This window comes from Mobula birostris, chromosome 11 (genome assembly GCF_030028105.1).
Source record: "Mobula birostris isolate sMobBir1 chromosome 11, sMobBir1.hap1, whole genome shotgun sequence".
Lineage (NCBI taxonomy): Eukaryota > Metazoa > Chordata > Chondrichthyes > Myliobatiformes > Myliobatidae > Mobula > Mobula birostris.
Window position 1 is genome coordinate 18200098 of NC_092380.1, and position 21401 is coordinate 18221498.

General features: G+C 43.1%; 1 protein-coding gene across 5 annotated transcripts in view; it reads right to left on the minus strand.

Annotated features, from left to right (window-relative positions):
• Nucleotides 1-21401, minus strand: part of LOC140204895 (beta-1,4-mannosyl-glycoprotein 4-beta-N-acetylglucosaminyltransferase-like) — an 80426-nt gene that overhangs the window by 15628 nt on the left and 43397 nt on the right. Inside the window, exons 2-3 of one of the 5 annotated variants that reach the window (XM_072271813.1) lie at nucleotides 17984-18357; nucleotides 6768-7017 (exon numbers count right to left, since the gene is read on the minus strand). The exons of 1 other annotated variant lie outside the window; for it this stretch is intronic. The gene's annotated coding sequence lies outside the window, so the exon portion shown is untranslated. Of the gene's footprint in view, nucleotides 1-2624; nucleotides 2679-6767; nucleotides 7018-17983; nucleotides 18361-21401 lie in introns of those variants that run through there. 3 more of the 5 variants (XM_072271815.1, XM_072271814.1, XM_072271817.1) reach the window with 3 other exon arrangements.

Below are 21401 nucleotides of genomic sequence, written 5' to 3' on the forward strand. Positions count from 1 at the left end.
TGGAGTGTGGGTACAAAGAAAGTCGTGTGTGAAAACTACATGTAATTCAAAGGAAGCATTGTAGACACTTTGTAACTATAGAATTGGCTTGTCTTTGATTTTTAGCATACACAAATGTCATGTAATATTCGGTCAGGGAGGCCTCTTCCTCCAAGAAGGTCTCAATAGGATGCCTGGTGCTTGTTTTTGTTGAATAAAACACTTCTATATCTCTCTGGTGACTTTGTTCACCTTACAACGGAATCATATTCAGCCCAGAGGAAGATAGTTGTGGTGTCGGAGGACAATCATCTCAGCCACAGGATACCTCTGCAGTTCCCCTGGGTAGTGTCCTAGCCGCAGCAATCTTCAGCTAGTTAATGCCTTTCCTTCAGTCATACCGGCAAAACACAATACGATAACACAATATTCAACAGCATTCGATACTTCATCAGATACCAACACTTTCTATTGCTCTGGCTCACTGGACACTGAGATGGTGGAACCAGGTGTGTTGACCACACGTACAGCTATATCAGGCTATTGCTTGATTAGTCCGAAGAGCACTTCTTTCAAAATAGATTTGAGGCATGAGCAGAACTGTTCAAACTAATATTTGCTTTGTTTTGCTTGAATTTGATGCCTTTATGGCACCTGCTTGGTGATAGAAATGATCTGATTGGAAATGTAGATGGGTGAGTTAGTAAGTTTCCAGATGATATGAAGATTGGTGGTGTTGTAGATAATGTAGAAGACTGGCAAAGAATACTGTGGGATATAGATGAATGCAGATATGGGCAGAGAAATGGCGGATGCAGTTTAATCCACCCAAATGTGAAGTGTTGTACTTTGTGAGATGAAATATAAATGGCAACTTAACAGTTCCCTCAAAGTGGCTACACAGATTGATAGGGTGGTAAAGAAAGCATTTGGCATGCTTATCTTTATTAGTTGAGGAACCGAGTTCAAGAGTTGGGAAGTTATGTTGCCGCTTTATAAAACCCTATAGCTTGGCTGCATTTGGAGTATTGCATTCAATTCTGGTTGCCCCTTTACGGGAAGGATGCTGAGGCTTAGGGCAGGGCAAAGTTAAAAAGTTTACCAGGATGCTGTCCAGATGAGCTAAAACTTGGGTTGCTTTCTCTGGAGCAGTGGAGGCTGAGGACAGACCTATAGGATTATGAGAAGCGTAGATAAAGGAGACAGTCTGTATTTATTCCCCAGGGTTAAAGTACCAGAGGGCAAACATTTTAAGATGAGAGGGAGAAAATTTAACTATGTGCAATGCAAGGTTTTTTTTCACACTGGAACGCCTGTTGGAGACAATAGAGCTGATATCAGGAGGCTCTCAGATTGGCACATGAATATGCAAGAAATGGAAGGATATGGACATTGTGTCAGCAGAAGGGATTAGTTTAGTTGGGCATTTAATTATGAATTTAATTAGTGATTTAATTAGAAGGGCCTGCTCCTGTTCTATGTTCTGGGCAGATGCCAGATGATCCACAGTTTTAATCACATTGTGTTAATTTGGCAGTTTTGATACAACTGAACTTAGGAGAGAAGAGCAAACTGCGCTGTTGTGGAGATGGAGTCAACACATGAGGCAGACGGGCTAAAAAGCAGATTTTGTTCCCTTCCAGACATTTATGAGCCAGTGGTCATTAATTATAGCCTTAATTAACCCCTATTTAAATTTCATAGCTGCTGAGATGGGATTTGAGCTCCTAACTCTAGATTGTTAAATTGGAGACTCCAGAATACTGAACCCAGCACTTTAACCATTGCTTTCTGCATGGTCATTGGAGACAGTGTAATGGAGAACTGAGGGACTGGTGGCTCATGGGGTTCTTGGACCCCACGAAGGACCCCCAACTCAACTGGAAGTACCTCCTCATGCCATGAGGTGCATGGGGCAGCAATCTTGCAGTTTCTTTCGCATTTGTTTTACGAGGCTGAGTTGCTAGTTCGATACTCAACCTAGCGCGGGTGGAACTTGGGCAAGGAGCCGGGCCGGATTCGAAGCCGGGACCTCTTGTTCTGAAGTGCACCACTGGCACAGACTCAACTGTGAGAACTGGTAATTTATAAGTGGTAACATTAAAAGCGCTGCAATAACACTCAGAAAGTTTTCAATAATAGTGTGATCATTGTTAAGTAAACTTTCAGCACGAGGCAACATCAGCTAATTCTCCTAGTTAAGAAACCAAGAAGTGTCAAACACCACTGCTGTGCCATGACACATTCACTCACCTAGATTCCTGCTGTCATGTCATTTCGGAGGGGGAGAACTTTTCTCCAAACAATCAAAGCAGCTGGTATAAACAAAGACCCCCATCCACCCACCTTCTCCCCCAACTTTCCCTTCGAGTAGCAGATTCAAGAGCCCGCAAGCATGTACCACAACTCAAAGACTGTTTCTATCCCGCTGTTATAGGATTAGTAATTGGTTTCCTTGTACAATAACACACTCCTGACCTCACAACCAGCTTCATTATTTTCTTCCAGCTTATTGCCTGCACTGCGTTCCTCTTTTTAAAACCGACACTTCATTCTGCCGTTATTGTTTTACCTTGTACTTCTCGATGCACTGTGCAACGAATTGATCTGTAGGAACAGCATACAAGACAAGCTTTTCACCGTACCTCAATAACAAACCGATTCCAGCTCTCTGCGCTCGGTCAACTCCTCTTGCAATGCCAACCTTGGGACTAAAGAGCCTCTAAATGTAATACATCAGATTACACAAGGTAAAGGAAACCCTCACTGGTGATGAAAATTACCGTAATTGTACTAGCTTTGAGTACTACGCCTGCTTGGTTAGCAACAGTAATGATGACATCCATACACCAGAGCTACTCTATTACTGAAAGAGCAGAGCAACACTCCAGCTAAGTACTGTCCTGCACATTGGAACAAGGGATCCAGTGTGAACTGCCCTGCCATTTCCAGTTCCACTCCCTACGTCCTCATCGACTCTCCCCAGATTCTACCACTTAAGTTAAAATAAAATTCAAAGTACATTTATTATCAAAGTATGTATACATTATTCATTGGCGTCAAAATAGTTGCTGTGACGCGTCTAGTGTGGTAGTGCAGTGGGTGGTGCTTGTTGTTCTCACTTTCAGCTTCCACCGCTGGCTAGCGGTCTTGCAAAAAGGAGAGCTGAATGTGTAAGCCCCTCCAACAGCAAGCCTCATGTAGCACCTCCTCGCTGGCGACAACACAGAAACTGAGCTCCTTTCGCACTCAGGCTGAAGTACAGAGGCCTGGCCCCTGCACACGTAGCACGCAGGCCCACCAGTGTGTGGACACGCCCTGGTGTTTATGGACCAGATCCCCAGCTATGGGTAAAATAGCCCCACTGCCTTGTGGGCAGCCTCAGGAGAGACGAAGGCTACGGGAGTAAACCCAGACAGCAAATCCGGAGTGGAGCCCCTAAGGCGGCTGGACGTCATTGAACATCCTTCCAGCAGATCCTGCAGCTAAGCTGCTGCCAAACGTATGGCTCCATAAGTTTTCCCTTGGACTACACTGGTGAGGCCGAGAGGGGGATCTTGACGACTGGGCATCTCAGGATCTCCATACCTTCCGGCCAGGCTTGTGATGATGATCTTCACCCATTATCCTTCGAGACAGATGGATGCCAACAACCTTACTTTAATCAACCTTGAGATTTATCTCCCCAACAGGCAGCCATGAAACAAATGAACCCAAAAGAACCTATAAAAGACAGAACACCCAATGTGCAGAGAGAGAGAAAAAAAAACACATCATGCAAACAGTAATGCAAGTAGCATTCTTAACTGAAGTCTGCAACGAGAGTCCCATAGTTCAGGCAGAGCCAAGGTTTGGAGCAGCGAGCTGCTCTTGCCTCGGGCCCCGACACTCTGATCTTTTTCAATCCGGCACCGTGTCTAAATCAACATCTAAATATTGTGTTCAATCGCCTCCATACACTCTGATGCCTGGACCCTACCACCTCGATTCAGCCCCGTGCTTAACTTTCCGTCCAAACATCCGAGTTCGGTCGATCGGATACAGTCTGGTGCCCTGACCTTGCTGCTTCGATTCGGCCTTCGGCACGGTGCCTAAAACGATCGAACCTTGAGCCTTCCTCACACTCGACGGCCGGCGCACTGCCTCGACCTGGCCACATCGAATCGCCTCCAAGTCCAAAGGGAAATCTCGCTAGTGGCAACTTAAAGCGGCTGATTACCCTACCAGTCTGCACATCTTTAGGATGTGGACAGGGACGAGAGAAACAAAAAAAAAAATGCAGAAATTGCAAACTCCAGGCAGGATTGAACCTGTATTATTAGAGCAGAGAGGCATTGGGTCTGCCAGTTGTGCCCCAATCTACTGGGATTCCTTAAGGTTGTATTTGGTGAAATAGAGAAGGGGGAATTAGTGCATGTGATGTATTTGGATTTTCGGAAGTTTTTTAACAAAGTTAGGTGGTTACAAAGGAGCAAAGGTTCCCAACCATTTTTATGTCATGGACCAATAACAAGAGGTTCATGGACCCCAAGCCAGGAAGTCCTGATGACGGTGATAATCTGGTAGTAGTGTAGATTAAGAATTGGTTAGAAGGGAGAAAGAAGATGGGAATAAACATTTATTTTGCAAGATGGAAGACTGTGATCCATCTTTGGCCATTCACGACCCCTACGTCAGCAGTTAGGTTGAGTTTGCTACATAGCACATTTCCAAGGAATCCAAATAGGGAGGTGAGTACCAACAGACATCAAGGAAATGGGCAAGCTGTGCAAGCAGTCAAGATGGCAGGTGCAATGCAGTGCGACAAAATAAAAGTAACGCTATTCACTTTGGAGCGCAAAAGAAAAGCCGAGCAGTTTGAAAATGGTGAGAGATCGTGTAACATGGATGTTCCAGGAGACAAGGTCGTTGAACCTCAACATGCAGGTGGATCCAGCAGGCATCAGTAAAGGAAAAGGTAGGACAGCCCTTTTATGGGAGGATTCAAAATTCAAAGTAAATTTATCGAAGGACATACGTCACCACATACTGCCCTCAGCATTTTGTTTGTGTGTGTGTGTGTGTGTGTGTGTGTGTGTGTGTGTGTGTGTGTGTGTGTGTGTGTGTGTGTGGTTTTAGAAAATTTCCATGTTCATGCCTTTGGGTTGTGAGCTACCCAAGTAGAACACAAACATGAACAAGTCTGACCTTACTGCGCAATGCTGCTGGTCGTGATCGAGTGAAGATATGAAAGATAATATCAAACTGAAATAGGTCAAGGGCAGTGGAAGTGGGCAAACCAAATATCTTTGTTCTTGCCATGTGGTGGGAGGAATGGAGGCCACCATCCAGTGAGACTGCCCAGCAAACTCCATTCTGTGAACTGGTTTTGCTAAGGAATGGCTGGATCAAAGCAATTAAAAGTGGAAACGATGAGGTCGCTACTGATGGTCCGTTGAACAAGGAGTTGTTTGTGAGATGTCCTTTGACTATATAGAACATGCAAGTTTAGGAATAGGGTCGTCTGTCTGGGACTGAAGTAACTCCAACCCAGCAACTTGCTGATCTGTTCTGATTCAGAGAGGACAAAGACAGAGGCATGGGTTCAAGTTGTTTATGAGAGAAGGGCAATAAAGCATGATGCCTTGGACCAGAGCCAACAAAATGCTGACATATGTTAGCCAGATAAGCCAGAGCTAATGCAACCGCTTGAGCTGATAAGAGCATCAAAATGAAGTGCTTCGAATGCAAAGCAGCAAAAACTATGGAGACTATTTATTGCAAGGAAGATACCCACGCCAAGGGTAGTGCGGAGGAGAATCAATCATTTGGCCAATTGATCCCTTATTTCAGTATTACAAGTTGGATAGGCGGTCTGAGTGAGTTTATGCACGATAATATAATTTAAGTTGTTGTCTAAACTTAAGTTATCTTGGTATTTGTATAGAGACAATAAGGTGGTCACAGCACAGATCAAGTGTGAGCAGGCAGGTCACGTTGGCACACTCTGAATCAATCTGAAGGACCGTTTTTCCACCCCCTCCCCCACCTCTCTTTTGGTGTCCTACTGGTGGTGACGCTTGCTTAGAAGAGTGCAGTCAGTCCCGGGGGCATTGCACTGTTAAGACACTCAACTGTATAACAGGCAAGGAAGGCTGAAAGTGCAATGTGTTAAAACAGACAGGCACATTGTTGACTATTGAACTGGTTTCAGAATGACAAGCTTTCTTCCTGGAACCAGCTTCAACAATATCATTGAAAAGTTGCAGTTCCCTGAAAGGGAAGGGCGCGACTGACATTTGTAACAGTAACATTGCGAGCAAGAATCTGGAAGAGTAGAGAATAAAAATCACAAACTGCCTCGGTATCACGAATCAGCCAGTACGGAGCAAGTGACAGTGTGGTTGGAAGGCACTAAAGGAAGGGGGGGAGTTCAGGTTTCAGAGGCAGATGGGCCCCTGTTAAAATGAGGTGGGATGTCCCCCAGCAGGGCAGGGAACCAATATCCTCGTGGGCATTTGCCAGAGATATTGGGAAAGTTTGAACTAAGCTTGGGAACGTCAAAGGGAATTAAAGGACAGAGAAGCCACTTGCAATATAAATAGACGAGCAAAAACAAATGGGAATGATCTAACAGCTATTACCAAGAAATATGACTGAAGCTGGGAACTCAACATTTAAACAGTACAGGCAAAGCTGGCAGTGGAGCACAATTAATAAGCGTTGGATTTGGGGTTAAATTGTTACTGTAATGCTTCTTACAGTTTAACTTTCAATATGCTTGCTTACATGTTTATATAATTACTCACTAGTAAATGTTCAGTGGATTTTCAGTGATTTGCAGCGTAGTTCTTTCAGATCTGTAGTTCTGTCCATATGCCCGAGATGTCATGGCAGCATAAATAAAGACTTTATTTGTTGTCTGTCCAGGTTAAACCAATTTCCAGTATAAAAAAGGACCACGAGGAAGGTTCACAAACATGAGAAAAGTCTGCAGATGCTGGAAATCCAAAGCAATGCACACAAAATGCTGGAGGAACTCAGCAGGCCAGGCAGTATCTGTGGATAGAACAAACTGTCAATGTTTCACGCTGAGACTCCTCTTTACTCTTTTCTGTAGATGCTCCCTGGCCTGCTGAGTTACTATGGGGAAGGTTCTTTGTTAGAGTCAGTTGGTTATAGTTAAGAGTTAGTTACCTGCTGCTGTGTTCTACTATTATTTGTTTCCAACACCTAATAAAGCAGCTGTAACCACAACAGTTGCACCTTATTCTTGACTTGCAAAAAATCTCCTTCACAATATCATCTCCAGAGCCAACAGGAAGGAGATCTGTGCAGTGGTGAGAAACAGCCATGGTTTAAGACAGTGGTGTACAATGACAATCCATTTGGGTTGAGCTTAGAAAAGACTGAAAAGTCAGAAAGCACTGTTGGCAGTTGTAAAGCTTTAGAGAAGCGGCTCCCAAATTGAGGACCACCAACCCCTCAGTTAATGGTAGGGGTCCATTGCATTAAAAAAAAGGTTGGGAACTCCTGCTCTAGAGTAATATTAGCTTGGTATAAATCAGGCAATTGAGAACGTGAGGAGGAATTTGAGAAGTGGGATGAGTCCCACATGAAAGTTAGATCCTGAGTGCATGCCAAAGGCACAAATTCCTTCACCCTGCACAACCACAAATTGCTTTAGGTAAGATTGGGGAAAATACCTTGCTATTCGGCCCAAGTGTGTTTCATTCTTGTTGAGACTTGGTGTTTAATTTCCCCCATTTCCTAATTTGAATAAATCCAAAGCAAACTCCATGGACAAGTTCTCTCACATATTAGTTGTCAAGTGTAACTACTGAGCATTTTCCCAAATGTATGATGTATTGATATAGGCTTTCAATTCACCTGCTTTAGTACCTCAGAGTTACTGGTACAGCTCGCTGAAAAAGCTGCTCGCACTAAAGTAATAGCTGCCATTAGTTTATTGGGTACAAGATCTAATGCTTCGATGGCTGCTTTGTAAGACTCCGAACAGTCATTGTAGGCAACTAGTCTACAACCTTTTAGAATTTTTTCCTTCGTAGTTCCTTGACCAGCATTATCTGTTGGCTTCTCCACACTTGTCAATTTAAAAGAGAATTCAACACGTGGCTTTCTCCCCAGAACTGTTGAAACCAGGTGTGATAATGCTATGATGCAGGCTTCACATTTTGTCTTCAAACTTTAGCCAATATTAGGTTAATATGTAAACTTCGTCCTGTTCCACCAGATGCATCCGGCACCTAAGGCATTCCTTTGGGCATCTCAACAAAACTGGTTCTCTTTCTCCTTCTCTTTTGCAATTTATCTAGCTGGTTTAAATAATTACTAGTCTCCTATAGAAACTGCACAGATTCTCGGTTTCCTGCTGGGGTTCAGGTAGACCAAAAATTCCAGGTCTACTCAAGTAATTGCTGGCCGGTGGTGTAGGACTGGACCTTGAGGCGAATAGTCCTGGGTTCAAAATCCAGCCGGCCCTTTGCATGCCGAGCTGGGTTGAGTGTCGAGCTAACAACTCGGCTTCGTAAGAACAGGGAAGTGGTTAAGGAAACAGCAAAAAAAAAATGCCCACTGTGTCATAAAGAGCAACAACAGGTAATGAGTACCCCAAAATTGCATCTGAAAAATAATCTCAGTTTTTAACATTTAAAATTAGGGTCACTTTGGGTTATGGGAAGGCCTCTCTACCAGAGGGGCTTTTAAAATAAGACTACAGAGTAAGATCTTGTGCTGAACCTAACTTGCATTCAGATCTCTAGGCTGTGATGTAACTGCAATGCATGTGGGAGTCAGAAACACACACACACACAAACTTTCTCTGCATTAAACTTCACCTGCCACATCAAGAAAAAAAAACTTCTTCACTCAGATGGTGGTGCACCTTTGGAATTCTCAATCCCAGAGGCTGCGGAGGCTCACTAGGTCACCAAGTCCATTCAGAACAAATCAAAATATGAAAATCTGCCTTCACTGCCTCCTCAGCCAGTGCATTCCAGATTTCAGCCACTCCCTGGGTGAAAAAAAAATTTCTTACATCTCCTTCTAAACCTCTTTCTCTTTAATACTCAATCCATGCCCTCAATTTTAAGACTTCTCTGACAAGGGGAAAATTGTTCCCTACTATCTACGCTATAATTTTGTATAGCCTAAATTGGGTCATCTCAGATGGTTCCTCTTCAAGTAAAACAAACACAGCATCCCAGGCATTTCCTGATAAAACAAAACATTCCAACCCACCCGACCTTCTGGAATCTACTCTGCGCCCTCTTCAGTGCAGTCACATGCTTCCGATGATGTGGTGACCAGCTGTGTCCTAACCAACATTTTTATATATTTGTACTGTATTGCCCTTCTTTCATGTTTTATGCCTCACCCATACATGCAGCATCCTGTATGTTTTCTTCACCACTTTATATAACTGTCCTGACAACTTCAAGGGTCTGACGTATGTACACCAAGCAGTCTCCGTTCCATTCACAAGGGTCCCACCATTGTGTATGCGCTACCTTTATCATGCCTCTCAAAGTGCACAAACTTTATTGATCCTCTCAAAGTACGTAAAAGGCGGGAGGAGAAGATGGCGGCATGACACAGCGCGCGTAGCCTCTCCGGTGAAATATCGTATTTGTTAAATTCTGATTTGATGGAGACAGCCGTGAGAAGCACGGAGGAACATCTGGAGTAACCTCTGAAGTGCCTGGTTCGCTGCCGCTGCTACTGTGCGATCAAGAATCTCCGGAGGGAAGGCCCCCAAATCCTCGGCTTTGCCTGCTGCTGGCAGCCGGGGCTGAGGTCGAAGCGTTCGGCAGAGATGGTGCTCAGTGCTCGGTGTAGAGACCCTGAAAGTGAGTCCACAGGTTGTGGAATCAGTTCAGAGTTGAGGTGAGTGAGGTTATCCATTCTGGCTCAGGAGTCTAACAGTTGAAGGGTAATAACAGTTCCTGAACCTGGCCTTATATTTGAGGGTGCAGAATTGTAATCTTTCCTCGTTTTTTTCTCTTTAACTTTCCTGTGCTTGCTTGTAATTTACATAATTGCCTACAGTATGTACATGTCATTGTTCAGTATTTTTTGCACAGTTGCTTCTGTATTTTTCTAGAAGCTTCTAAGTTTTTTGTGCCAGGTGTGATGTCACTTGAATCTGGTTAACTGTTACCATTGGAATTTCGGTATTTCTAGTCCGAATACGATTTGGCCAGTTTTTTCCCTTTTTCTTTGTTTTCTTGGCTCTTTTTTGGTTCAACTCTTTGTTTTTGTCACATTGAATAAAACAGCTGTACGCAACGAGTTTTATGCCTCATTCTCAACTTCCAAAGAACCTTTGGGTCGCAAAGTTGCCAGGATCCAACACTATCAATTATACCTGCAATATTTAACACAGTCATCCCAGCACTCCTTGCATCAATGAACAAGCAATTGCGGCTAACACATGCCAAAGTTACCTGCAACATGAAAATCGCTTGCAGGCTCTAAGCACTGACGCCACAGTTCAGATTAGAGTCAGAGTGCCAGGAAGATCCTTCAGCCCACAATGTCTGTGCGTACTCTCAGGCATCCATTCTTGCTGATTTCATTTTTCTGCACCTCGACCTGAGCCTGCTGTGCCTTGGTGATTCAGGTACTCACTTAGCCACTTAAAATTGCCCACTTCCAAGATTTAATCAGCAGTGCATTTGATATTCCAACTGTTCTCTAGCAGGTAAAATTTTTCCTCAGATCCTTGATTTATTTATCGAGATACAGTGTGGAGTAAGCCCTTCAAGCCCTTCCACCCAGCAATCCTCTAATTTAATCCCAGCCCAATCACGGGACAAGTTACAACGCCCAATTAACCTACCAACTGGTACGTCTTTGGACTGTGGGAGGAAACCGGAGCACCTGGAGGAAACCCACGTGGTCACGGGGAGAATGTACAAACTCCTTACAGGCAGTGGCAGGAATTGAACCTGGGTCCTCTGGTACCATAAAGCGTTCTGCTAACCACTACTCTACCATGCTGCCCCAACCACCTCCACTACACCTCATCACCTCCCACCTTAAACCTCAGCTCTATGGTTTTAGACACCCCTGCTCTGAGGAAAAGTTTCTATCTAGGTCCCTAAATTTAGTATATGACCACCCCCCGCCCAGCTTCCCCTGCTCCAAAGAAAACTACTCAGCCGCACACTAATAAGTAATTAAATTCCATCCCTGCCGTCGCTCTGTCCATTAATTAACCATACCACCAATCCTCCATGTCCATGGGAAACATCTCTCCTGCACTTACCTCCAAATGATTAATGCTCATAACAGTAAGGGTCCCAGCACCAGTCCCTGTGGTACACCATGTTAGGGATTCAGGAGCAACCGATAATGCAGCCAATTATTCATATGAGAACCAGACTTCAGGAAGACCAGCTTGAATATAAATTGCTAGCTGTAATGAGTTTGAAATTAATAGGACAGTTTTGTAAACAAACTGTCTATAGAGCAATATCTAACAGTAGGGCGCTGGTGAACAGAAATGATTGGCATGACATGCTCATATAAGCATCAGCCAAACACCAGACAATGGAGCTGTGTTAATTTGCCCGCATACAAAACAGGCATCAGATACCAGCCAAGTTATTTTGCCACTGAGCGGCTCATACACACTTATAAACATATTTGTCCTATCAATAAATGGGATATTTGTGTAGTCAGCCAGCTCTGACAACATTAACTTTGAGTGCTTACGTCTGTGGCCCTCAGACCATCCATGGGATGTACTATGTCCCAGCCAAGGTACCAGAGTACAGTCAGAGACAGTGTGCGCTCATTCTAACATACACTTCGATGGAACCATGTGTCACACAGAATATTGAAGCAAACACAGACTATCGTCATTACAGGCCTTTCTGCCTACAATGTTGTGTCTATCTATATAAACATTTGCTACAATCTAAGATAGCCCATAACTCTCAATTTTTCTTTCATCCACGTGCCTATCTAAGAGTCTCTTAAATCTCCCTAATATATTACATAGCATGTTGCGTTTTACAGGAGCACCATTGGGAGCACCCTAACAAGTTGCACCTCCGTGTGGTGCTGAGTATCAGGCCGGAAATCCCTACAAAAGGCTGTGAGAACAGCTGAGAGGATCATAGGGGACTCCCTACCATCCATCAGGGACATTTATCAGGAGCACTGCGTACGCGGGGCCCTGAGTATTATTAAGAACCCTACCCATCCATCATCCCCTTTGACTTTCTACCAACAAACTGGAAAGACAAGAATGGTCAAGATGAGAAACAGTTTCTTCCCTCGGGCCATTAGCTATCTGATCTCCCTGCCGCATCATTTTTGAAGTGTCACTGGTTAATCTGTTCCATACTTTGCAATATTTAATTTATGCACTTTTGCTTGTTATTCATCTGTAGATTTTATCCTTACCATCATAAGTTATCATATGAGTGTGTGTTATGTGTACTACTGCGCTATACACCCTGGTTCGGAGAAATGTTGTCTCACTACCATATAATCTATTAGAGATGTATATAGAAAGAAAGGAGATGGAAGAAAGCAAATCCTATAGAACGTAAGTCCTTAGATAAAAAAGTTAAAAACTTATGTCAAAAAGCCAAATAAGAATGGTTAAACCAGGAATGTGAGCAAATAGAAAGAATCCCTGTTACTGATCCAAAAAGGTTACATCAACAAATCAAGACTATCACTGGTAAAAAGCTCCTCTGTTCTTCAGGTGGATGTTTGAAAGCAAAGGACGCTACCATTATCATGGAAAAAGATGAGATTATGAACAGATGGACTGAGTATATTCGGGAATTGTTTGAAGATGATTGAGGTGAAAAACCAGAAACTAAGAAAAAGATTGAAGGTACAAGTATTTTAAAATCTGAAGTTTGTAATGCAATACATAAGATGAAGAAAGGAAAGGCAGCAGGTCCTGATGAATTAGCAATAGAACAAATTATCGCCCTTGAAGATTATGGAATTGAAAAACTTACTGATTTAATCAATGACATTTATGAGACTGGAATAATATCAAAAGAGATGAAAAAAATCAGTGTTTATCATTCTTCTTAAGAAACCTGGAGCAATAGAATGTGAATTACATAGGCCCAAAAGTTTAATGAGTCATATCACCAAGATACTTCTAAGAATTTTGATGACAAGAGCTAAAAGTAAGATACAAGCTGAAATGGGTAAAGAACAATGTGGTTTTGTGAAAGACAAAGATACAAAAAATGCAATATTGATGTTAAGGATACTATCAGAATGAGCTATTCAGGTGCAAAAAGATTTGTTTGTTTGTTTTATCCACTACACAAAAGTTATTTGAAATATTACAGAAAACTTTAGATCTAGATTCGAAAGACTTCCACCTAATCAGAAATCTGTACTGGGAACAAACTGCCGCTGTAAGAATAGACGGAGAAGTCAATTAGTTTATAAAAATCAAGAGAGGCGTTAGACAAGGGTGTGTTTTCTTCCCTGATTTATTTAATGCGTACAGTGAAACAATATGACAAAAAATAAGAGACATCTTGGGAATCAAAGTTGGCAGTGAAAACTTCAATAATTTCAGATATGCAGATAACACTGTGTTAATTGCAAGTACGAAGGAAGACCTACAAAATTTAATTGATACAATTGTTGAAGAAAGTGCAAAAATGGGTCTATCTATCAATTGCGAAAAGACAGAATGTATGGTGATATCCAAAAAGAAGGAGAATCCTATCTGCAGGCTGAGAATAAACGGGGAAGACATAAAACAAGTACAGAACTTTTGCTGCTTAGAAAGCTGGGTGACATCAGATGGCGAGTGTGACATGGATATCAAAAGAAGAATAGAGATGGCAAAAGACACCTTTACGAGAATGAAGACTATACTGACCAATACTAAACTAGGCATGACAACCCGCCTCACAGTACTGAAATGTTACGTTTATCCAGTTATGTTATATGGCTCAGAATGTTGGACAATATCTAGTAACATGAGGAATTGAATTGAAGCAGCAGAAATGTGGTTTTTGAGGAGGATGCAAAGAATATCATGGACGAAACGAATATCTAACGAGGATGTCATGAACAGAGCAAACACAAAAAGAGAAATAATGTATGAGATCATGAAAAGGCAACGTAACTTCATTAGACATGTCATCAGGAAAGAGGAGTTAGAGTGCATGGTAATTGTGGGAAAGATTGAAGGGAGGAAAGCAAGAGGAAGACAAAGACAAATGGTGATGAAGACAGCAGCCAGAGAACTGGAAATGAAAACCAATGAGTTGATCCACTTGACCCAAAACAGGAGTGTGTGGGCCATGGCCGTCAAAGCTTAAACTGGGCATGGCACCTGATGATGATGATGATGAAAGATGTATATTATATACACGTACAGAGCCTATAAAAAGTATTCATCCCCTTGGAAGTTTTCATGCTTTATTGTTTTACAACATTGAATCACAGTGGATTTAATTTGGCTGTTTTGACACTGATCAACAGAAAAGACTCCACCATCAACCTATGCTTCTCTTAGCAAGCCAGTTGACTTGGATCTGATGGATTCTATCACTCTTGGATCTATCTCCCAAGTGGCACATTGTTAAAAGTTTCACCGAAGCCCATGTAGACTACATCAACCAGACTGCCCTCATGAATCAAACTGACCAGACAGGTCATTCCTTCAACAAATAATCCTTGGCTTTCCCAGAATACATTAATCCTGTGCCTTAACTTTTTCCGAAAACTTCCCTAACATTGGTATTAGACTTACAACCTTGCTCCCACTACCCTGCTTGAATAAATGGTAGCACATCTGGTGTCTAGTCGTTTAGTCCCTCAACTGTGGCCAACAGATTAAAGGCTGTCCAACACCACAGTTATCTCCTTTTTGGACTCTCTCCCATCAGAGACTGGGATATAAGTCATTATGTCCTGAGGATTTATCCATCTTTAAACCCGCCAAGACCGCAAATACCTCTTCCTTTTAACATTTACAGTAAGTTCTTGAACCTCCCTGCCCCTTTATGGAATTCCCCAACTACAAAGTCCATTCCTTCAGTAAATACAGATAAGAAGCAATCATTCAATACCTCACCTACATCTGCTGACCCATGCGCAGATTACCCATTTGATTTCTAACAGGCCCTGCACTTTCCTTAGTTATCCTCATGCATGAAATATGAAACGCTTGACTGCAATCCCAATTTCCTGCTCTGTACCCTTCACATACTGCTCCTGAAGGGTCTGTCAATTTTTATCTCTTGACCCCCCCACATAGAACTCTCTTGACATCCAGAATTCCTTTACTTTTCTGTCCTTACCTATCACTCTTGTGGGAAGTCATTGGTTCTGAACTCTTGTAAATCCACTTTTGAATAATTCCACTTGTTAGATTTTGATTTACCAGCAAGTAGTTGCCTCAGTTTAAGGCCATGAGATACTGGAGCAGAATCAGGCCATTCGGCCCATCGAGTCTGCTTTGCCATTTGATCATGATCGATCCATTTTCGTCTCAACCCCATTCTCCTGCCTTTCACGCCCTAACTTATAAGATTTATCTGATCCTGCACATTACATTGAAATCGGCCTTAGCCCAATTTCAGACCTTAATATTTCTGGACGGTTCTCATCCATAATTTCCATATTTATCACGAACAATTTGAGTTGTAGTCAAAATCTCCAAAATATTCTCTCGTTGACTGACACTCCAGCCATTCACCTGGCTAAGATCAAGTTCAGTGTTGCTCTTCTCCAAGAGAACCACCTTTGTACTGGTAGCAAGAAATTTAAAAATTCTAACAGCATCTCCCCACTCCCCTGCCTCCCCACCCATCTCCCCCATGTCCTTCAAACCGAAGGGAATCCCAGTTAACATTTGGGATTGAAATAACCCTATTACTTTACAGATAGTTTCTGAAAGCAAAAACACTGCAGATTTTGGAAATATGATCTGTATTAGTCAGAACGATGTCAAGTCCCTCACCAGGGTCTGGGAGGATGCTGTTGGCCAGACAGAAATGCAGGGAACAACAGAACAAAGGACAGGGAAAGAAGGTCACTTGAGTATTAGTAAAGTTAGCAGGTAAATCAAGAGGACAGAAAAGAGGTGGATTTGGCAAGTAAGGCTGAGGAACCCACCAAGAGATTCTACAAGTATATTAAGAGCAAGTTCCATGGATGCGTAGTGGACAGTGTATGAGCTGGCTGCATCACGCCCTGGTATGGGAACACCAATGCCCTTGAATGGAAAATTCAACAAAAGGTAGTGGATTTGACCCTGTATATCACAGGTAAAGCCTTCCCAACCATTGAGCACATCTAAATGAAACGCTGTCGTAGGAAAGCAGCATCCATCGTCAGAAATCCTCACCATCCAGACCAGGCTCTTTTCTTACTGCTGCCAAAGGTACAAGGTCCTCAGGACTTGCACCACCAGGTTCGGGAACAATTACTATCCCTCAACCATCAGGCTCTTCAACTAAAGAAGGTAACTACACTCACTTGCCCATTCATTTACTTTCCCACAAACAATGATCTCACCTTAAGGACTTTTTAATCCTATTATCTCACGTTCTCATTATTTCTATTTGCATTTGCATAATTTATTGTCTTCTGCACTCTGGTTGATCTTTCATTGATCCTGTTATAGTTACTATTCTATAGATTTGCTGGGTATGGCCAAAAGAAAATGACTCGCAGGGTTGTATATATTGACATATATCTACTTTAATAATAACATTTACTTTTTTTAAACTTAGTAAGAGGATAGTTAGGGAAAAAAAATGGTACCCTTAAAGATCAGCATTGTTATCTGTCCACACAGCCACAGGAGATGGGTGAGACTTCTAATGACAGTTTCCAGGCTGAGACCATGGAAGCTAAAGAAGTGAGGCAAATGAGTTGTGATGTTTTGGACCATGTAAAAATAACCATGGATGAGGTAGTGGCAGTCTTAAAGAATACTAAACATGGAAAAATGCACAGGGCCCGACTGAGTGCACCTTCCGGCCTTTCTAGGAAAGAAATTGCAGAGGCCTTTGCAGAGATTCTCCCCGTGAGTTTTCTCCGGGTGCTGCGGTTTCCTCCCACAGTCCAAAAACGTACCGGTTGGTAGGTTAATTGGTCATAACAAATTGTCCTATGATTAGGCTAGGGTTAAATTGGAGGATTGCTGGGCAGCGTGGCTTGAAAGGCCAGAAGGGCCTACTCCACGTTGCATCTAAAAATAAATGAATGCATCATTAGCTCCAGTGAAGATCTGGAAGACTGGAGGTTGGCTAATGTACCGTCACTTAAAAGTCAGCGTAGACAAATCGGGGAATTACAGTTGGTATTACAGCTGGTGAGCCTGATACCAACGATGGGGCAAATTACCGGAGCGAGTTCTGAGAGATGGGATCTATGAACACTTTTGATCAACAAGGACTGACCGGGAACAACCAGCATGACTTTGTGCATGGACAATTGTGTTTCACAAGTTTGTTAGAGCTTATTTTAGAGGTAAACTACGTGATTGATATGGGCAGTGCAGGGGGCATCATCTACGGGGGTTCCCAATCTGGGGTCCACGGATCCCTCAGTTAATGGTAGGGACGGCACGGTAGCATAGTGGTTAGCACAATGCTTTACAGTGCGGGCGACCCGGGTTCAATTCCTGCCGCTGCCTGTAAGAAGTTTGTACGTTCTCCCCGTGATCACGCGGTCTCCTTCCACAGTTTAAAGGCGTGCTGCTTGGTAGGTTAATTGGTCATTGTAAATGGTCCCGTGATGAACCTAACATTAAATCGGGAAATTGCTGGGCGGCGTGGTTTGGAGGACTGGAAGGGCCTATTCTGCACTATCTTAGATTAGATTATGAGGACACGCAGTCCTCTTTTATTGTTATTTAGTAATGCATGCATTAAGAAATGTTACAATATTCCTCTGGTGTGATATCACAGAAACACAGGACAGACCAAGACTGAAAAACTGACAAAAACCACATAATTATAACATATAGTTACAACAGTGCAAGCAATACCGTAACTTGATGAAGAACAGGCCATGGGCGCGGTAAAAAAAGTTCAAAGTCTCTCGCAAGTCCCACATCTCACGCAGACGGGAGAAGGAAGAAAACTCTCCCTGCTATGCCCGAACACAGTCCGACTCTGAGTCGTCCGAAAACTTCAAGCCTCTGACCAGCCTTCCGACACCGAGCACCATCCCTGCCAAGTGCTTCGACCCCAGCCCCGGCCACCAGCAGCAGGCAAATCCCAGGATTTTGGGTCCTTCCCTCTGGAGATTCTCGATCGCACAGTAGCAGCGGCAGCAAACCAGGCATTTCAGAAGTTTCTCCAGATGTTCCTCCGTGCTTCTCACATCTGCCTCCATCAAATCAGAATTGTGCACAGCATCCTACTTACAATAAATATATAAAGGTTAGGAACCCCCTGGTCCATATGGACCTATGGCCTTTGATAAGATCCTGTGTGGAAGGTTAGATCAGAAGGGATCCAGGGAGAGCCAGCCAGGTGGATACATAATTGGCTCAATATTAGAAAGCACAAGGGACAGAAAGCTACCTGGAAGTTTGAGAATTTGATTTGATTTGATGCCTCATGCTGCCAGGTTGGAGACTGCCCAGTAGGACATGCCGTTCCTCGAATTTGCGTCATCTTTGACCTGGCAGTGGATAGGCACGTTTGTGTGGGAATGGGAACTTGAATTAAGGTGGCTGGCTACCAGTAATGGTCCAATACTTGTTCAGTCATTTCAGAGCACAGTTAACCACTGACGATATTTTGGTCATTTTGGATTACAAGGCCACTGGATTTCCTCCCCAGATGGACACCAGGTAAATAAAGACTCCTCTCAGAGCTGCTGAAAGCCTATATTAAGGAAATACCTGTACCTAACACAGTTTGTATGGACTGGGTTGGTTGTGTTTAACTTGATTCTAGTTTTGAACCACCAGAACTGCTTTGAGTCTGTCCCATTTAGTGTGGTAAGTGTCACTGGGTGAAGACAGGATTTTTGTCTGCACGAGGACTGTGCGGTGTTAATTTATATCATTGCTGTCATGAACAGATGCATCAAGGCACAAATAGATTGCAAGGCCCAGAGTAGACATGGACAGGATGTTTCCAATAGTAGGAGAGTCTAGGACCAGAGAGCACAGCTTCAGGATAGAAGGTAATCTCTTCAGAACAGAGATAAGGAGGAATTTCTTTAGCCAAAGGATTGTGAATCTGTGGAATTCATTGCCACGGCTGTATAGGCCAAGTCATTGGGTGTATTTAAAGTGGAGTTTGATAGGTATTCTTCTGCCTTTTCCCCACACACTTTTAGTGACCTGACTAATCCTTGATTAATCAGGGTTGGTCGGACAAAGTTGAATGGCTCCTGCTCCTATGAAACGGCAGGAGACTAGGAAATGGAAACCCTGAGAACAGTGGCAGTTTGCTCTGGCATCTTCCCCCTTCTTGTCCAGTCCTCATTCCGAAACGTCAACTGCTTATTCATTTCCACAGATGCTGCCTGACCTACAGCAGTTTGTATGAGTAGCCTGTAACTCGGCCTGCTGAACTTCCATAACAGGATTCAACAATGAAGTATATTTATCATGTGCTTTTTTCCTTTAGCATGTAATTATTAAATAAGGAAACCAAGACTATATAATACTCCAGTGCAGTTTGACTAAAACAGTATATAGTTGCAGTAGGACATTGTGTTCAATTTCTCACATTATAAAGGCTAATTACTATAATTATACCAAGATGCAAGTTGCTGCTGCGGGCCCCACAGGCTGACTTTTAGGTTGTCAACCCATGACCCTCTAAAACGCAACATTTCAACACAATAATCTATTCCTGATTGAACTTTGGCAGGAGTCCAAGTGTTGAGAGCATAGTCATCAGAATGATGCCAATAAGGAAATTAAATGTCACTGCAGACATCAGTTGTTTGTTGCTCAGTACGATAGAAATGAATTTAAATAGTCATAGAATCATAGAAAAGTACAGCACAGAAACAGGCCATTCAGTGTGCCAAACCATTATAAACTGCTTACTCCCATTGACCTGCCCCGGGACTATAGCCTTCCATACCCCTACCATCCATGTACCTGTCCAAACTTCTCAAACATTGAAATCGAGCTCGCATGCACCATTTGTGCCGGCAGCTTGTTCCACACTCTCACCACCCTCTGACTGAAGTTTCCTCTCATGCACCCCTTAAATATTTCACCTTTCACCCTTAACCCATGACCTCTAGTTGTAGTCCCACCCAGCCTTAGTGGAAAAAGCCTGCTTGCCTTATCCAGGACCTTAATTCTGTATACCTCTAACAATTCTCATCTCAACCTTCTACATTCCAAGGAATAAAGTCCTAACCTCTTCAATCTTTCCTTATAACTCTGGTCCTCCAGACCCGGCAACATCCTTGTAAATTTTCTCTCTACTCTTTCAACCTTACTTACATCTTTCCTGTAGGTAGGTGACTAAAACTGCACACGATACTCCAAATTAGGCCTCACCAACAGCTTATACAACTCCAACACAACATCCCATCTCCTGTACTCAATACTTTGCTCTATGAAGGCCAATAGGCCAAAAGCTTTCTTTACAACCTTATCTACCTGTGGCACTATTTTCAATGAATTATGGACTTGTATTCCCAGATCCCTTTGTTCTACCACACCCCTCAGTGCCCTACCGTTCACTGCGCGAGACCTACCCTGGTTGGTCCTGCCGAAGTGCAGAACCTCATACTTGTCTGCATTAAATTCCATCTTGCATTTTTCAGCCCATTTTTCCGGTTGGTTCAGATCCCACTGCAAGCCATGATAGTCTTCCACGCTGTCCACTGCACCCCCAATCTTGGCGTCATCCACAAATTTGCTGATCCAGTTAACCACATTATTGTCCAGATCATTGATATAGATGACAAACAACAAAGGACCCAGCACCGATCCCTGTGGCACAGCACTAGTCACAGACCTCCGGTCAAGAGAGGCAACCATCTACTACCGCTCTCTGGCTTCTCCCACAAAGCCAATGTCTAATCTAATTTACTACCTCATCCTGAATGCTGAGTGACCGAACCTTTTTGACCAAACTCCCATGTGGGACCATGTCAAAAGCCTTGCTGAAGTCCATGTAGACAACATCCAATGCCTTGCCTCCATCCACTTTCCTGGCAACTTCCTTGAAAACCTCTAAGGTTGGTTAGACATGACGTGCCACGCACAAAGCCTTGCTGACTATCCTCAATCAGTCCATGTCTATCCAATTACTTATACATCCAGTTCCTTAGTATAGCTTCCAATAACTCTCTCACCACTGATGTCAGGCTTGCCAGCCTATAATTTCTTGGTTTATTTTTAGAGCCTATCTGAAATATTGTTGTGTGCCGGGACAGCAGGCTGAGGGTAGCAGACACCAACAGGATCAACAAACTCA